This window comes from Nanorana parkeri, unplaced genomic scaffold (genome assembly GCF_000935625.1).
Source record: "Nanorana parkeri isolate BGI_ZX_2015 unplaced genomic scaffold, ASM93562v1 scaffold754, whole genome shotgun sequence".
Classification (NCBI taxonomy): Eukaryota; Metazoa; Chordata; class Amphibia; order Anura; family Dicroglossidae; genus Nanorana; species Nanorana parkeri.
The window spans coordinates 432,182-436,342 of NW_017307022.1; positions in this window are offsets into that span (position 1 = coordinate 432,182).

A 4,161-nucleotide genomic window follows, 5' to 3' on the forward strand; every position below is an offset into this window, starting at 1 on the left:
CATGGTTTTGGAATGGAATGTCAAACAAGCTACATAATGGCAGTGAAGGTTTTGAGGCTATAGTGTACCGAACTCTCACATAGATTGTCAGCTTCTCTGCCAAACAGAGCCCCTGATTCAGGGCCCTAACTACAAATCACAGGGCCACATACAAAAATGTGATGCCCCCCCCCCTCTCCCCCGGTTACCTCTTTCTGAGCTGTGAGTAATGATGCCAAGATCCCAAAGACCCCTCTTGTCTTGTACATCTGAAGACTTTATAGAGGGTTAAAGCTGATGTCAACTGCAACCACTTCTACTCCTGCAACCTAATGGGGCCCCCTTCCAGCCCCACATCGGTCGCCTTGGTTGCTATGGCTATAGTTATGCCAGTGCTCTGAATGGAAATTACAGATATAGGTTATCAGCAGTTCATATGGACCATTTACTACTTAATTGTCTGCTTGGCTTCTAGTTTTCCTCTAACATATTCCTACCTATGATGTCCAGGGGATCATTAAACAATAACAGTACTATGAGTATCCCATAGCCAAAAATGTTTTGTTCTGAGGCAGTAATCTTTCTCTATGTGGCTGCCAGAGTAGTGCAAGCCTCCTGACCAATCCTGCTTGTTTTCTTTCAATTCCATTACTGACACAGAGTCTTCACTACCATCTGTCCATCTCTCAGTCTGACCTGATCAATATCTGTGGGTATAGACACCTACTATCAGAACATACCAGTTTTACTTTGGCCTTTTCTGCTGCCTCTGTTCCTGCAATTCCTGTGTTAGTCCCTATTGGATGCTTTGATTTTAATTCTTGACTATTCTAGTCTTTGTTATCTTTATGTTCTGTTGATTAGGGTCACCATAGACACAGGTGCTGGATGTGTAGGCACAACCATCATTAGACAGGCACACAAATGTATTATCAGTAACCCTTATCACAGCAGGGGTTGGACATGGGACTATAGGCATGAGTTTGTAGTCTAGGCCTGTCTATGGATTGGTTATGTCTTGACTTATCCTAAATCTTCCTTCTGTACTCTTTTCCTGGTCCTGGTTCCGTGCTCCATCCTGCCTTGCTTTATTTGCCTGATTCCTCCTCAGTTCTGTCTAGCGCTGCAGTTTCCTGTATACTGTCTTTTTGTTCCAGCTTGGACTCTCATCTCTTAATGTCAAAATGCCTACAGCCACAAAATGGTCAAAGAGCCACCCTATAAATATGCACATTTACATGTTTTTGCCCATGGAGGGAGGGAGGAAGGGTGATCACTCAGGAGCTGGCTTATCTTGGACTTAGACAACTAGAAATGGTCAGATAAAGAGTCAACGGGCCTGGATGGACCTACCTCAAGCAGACTCCTTCAGGTGCTTTTGGTGAAAGCAAGAAGGACATCAAAAAGTCACATTCAGCTGGTCCTTTCCTGTAATATTGAAGAGACTTGCTACTCATCCAAGTAGCTTCTTTAGTTCTGCAGCTACTTTTAGTAGTGAAACAACTATAACATTACAGAAAACTTCCACAGTTCAATGTCACTAACTAGTTACATAGTTACATAGTATTTGAGGTTGAATAAAGACATTAGTCCATCAAGTCAACTACTCTTCCTAATACTAAGATTTGGATAAATTAGAACCTTCAGATATATTGACTGGCCTATAATCATTCCTTTATCTAACCAATGAAGGCTGGGTTAAACAAACGTTGACCTATGTCTACACCGAGTGGCCGGATTATTATATACATCGAGTGGCCGGAACACCAGGCGGCCCAACCAAGTACTGATGGGGGAGGGGGTCATAATAATCTGGCCACTCAGTGTATATGCACCATGAGCGTGAGGGGCACTTTCTGCTTCCCATATACATTCCCATTCTTCTGCTCTCCATAACGTGGTACTGAGGGCAATACTATTGAGGGCAATCAAGCATTGCTCCTAGCCTTTTAACCCTTTTCTGGATTTATGGCTGGGTGCCAGCTGCGTCCCTTTCTGGCCCGTTATCTTCTACTCCCTTCCGTCAACTTATGCTTGACCTGATCCCTCAAACCTTCAATTCCGAATGTATTGCTGCTTCACCCTCCACCCTCATCTTGGTTTTCCTACTAGCACAAGTTCTTCTATACAGACCAGAACAGGACCAGCGTTATCAGCTCAGAACAGGGGGTTAGGAGTTCACTGGATTGCTGGAAGGATCAATAGGCAATTTTATGTACTTGAAGCCTCCTTAAAGAGACATGGGGACCTATTCAAGTATGTACTGATTTTTTTAAGCTAACTACATTGTCCTCTGGCCCTTATTTATCTCTGACACAAGTGTAGCCACCCTGCCATAAGCATCAGCTGCTGTCGCATTGTAGTCAGTCTGATCCGGATTTGATAGTCTGTGCTCATTTGGTTTCTCCTAAGCATTCTGTTGCTGCTGGTTTGACCTTGCCACAGAGCACAGCACCCAATAATGATGTGGTATGAATATCTGTGTCTCTCCAGCCAATCACTAGGAGGTTCGTGGCCAGTGGTGCCTGCTGGAGGAGAACATAAATATTCAGAGCGGACCATGCGAGGGTGTCTTTCTCCCCCCGGGCCCCTCGTCCAGGGGAGGGAGCTGTGGATTGCCTGACCCTTCTAGGCCTCCTTCCTAGGAAGGGAAGCCATGCGTTCAGACTGAGGCCTGGGTCTGAGGCTCAGTCAGTGAAGCTAAGGAAGGAGATGACAGAGAGCGATTTCAGCAAGTACGAGCCCAGAAGCAAATGGCAAACGAGATGCTGGACTGGAATCTTTCAGAGAAAGGGGGCGCTTGAGCCTAATGGTTTAGGTCAGGCAGCTCTTATGCAGGAATCGGGAGACCCCTAGGGGAAGGGTTGGCACCTGAATTGAGAAATGCAATGAGTAGAATGCAACTGATAACAGCAAAAGCCACAGTAGATAGCCAATGCATTTTGGGGGCCACAATTTCCCCCCTTTATCAGGGCTGAATGGAAATAACAAGGCTTTGGATGAACTCAAATGATGGCTTCTAAGCTGACTTCATTCAGAGGTGAGAAGACCAACTGGCCGATTTATAATGCCAGCGAGGACAGCCAACATGCAGAGAACGTTTGATTGGAGTCCATCCAAAACTTTGTTATCTCCATTCAGCCCAGATAAAGGGGGTAATTGTGGCCCCAAAACTTGTTGGCTAATCTACTGTTGTTCAGTTGAGTGATTAAAAGATTTTGGACTCTTGGACTTTTCTTGGTCTGGCGCGCTCATTCTACTCGTTACATTCAGCAGGTACGGGCACCCGGAGAAGCTGCTCCTCTACTGCAGCTTGGCGGCCTATGCGGAAATGGACCGGTAGCTCTTGTATCAGGTTCTGTACAGCCAGGAGCTCAAGTCACAGATTGCCGCCATCGGGTCAGTTCTTTCCCCCATAGTTCTCCTAAGTGTCACGGTAGAACATATACTAGCGTCCTCCCGTCACCCAAAGCTCAGTATATAGCGGGCTACAGCTCCCTGTATACTGAGACCGCCGCAGCCGGGACGGATCCCGACATTACTGCCGAGATCCACCCAGCTGTGTGATTGACACAGAGCCAGCTGTACCCGCCCCTTCCCCCAGTCAGTGCTAGAAGATCGGAGTGGGGAGGGGGGAATCACTGCAGGGAGCCGTGAGTGACAGTCACCTCTCTCTGCAGGGAGACGATCGAGAAGTGAGTGAGCGACGGTACGTGTTCCCGATCTACCGTGTTTCCCCGAAAATAAGACAGTGTCTTATATTTTTTTTTTCTACGAAAAAAGACACTAGGTCTTATTTTCGGGGGATGTCTTACCTGGCTGCAGCTAGGTCCTCTGTTCTGCGATTGCTGCAAGTACTTCCTTCCACCATTTTTTTGGGACTCTACTACAGCATCTCATCATCTGTGTGGACATTCTCTGTATCGGTCGGCACCGGGAGGATGGTAGGTACGTTTGGGGCAGAAACAAGCCAGGCTAGGAGGGACCGATCCATCCAGCAGCTCCCACGGTGGGGGAAGGGAGGGGGGGGTGAGCGCTACACAAGATTACCCAGAACGGCTTTTGAAAAAACATGGGACACATGACACGGTGCACATACTAAGTCGATTTTTATTAATCCAGAACTGCATGCTACAGATACTGTACAGCATGAACGTGTAAATTCATAACCAAAAAAAAAAA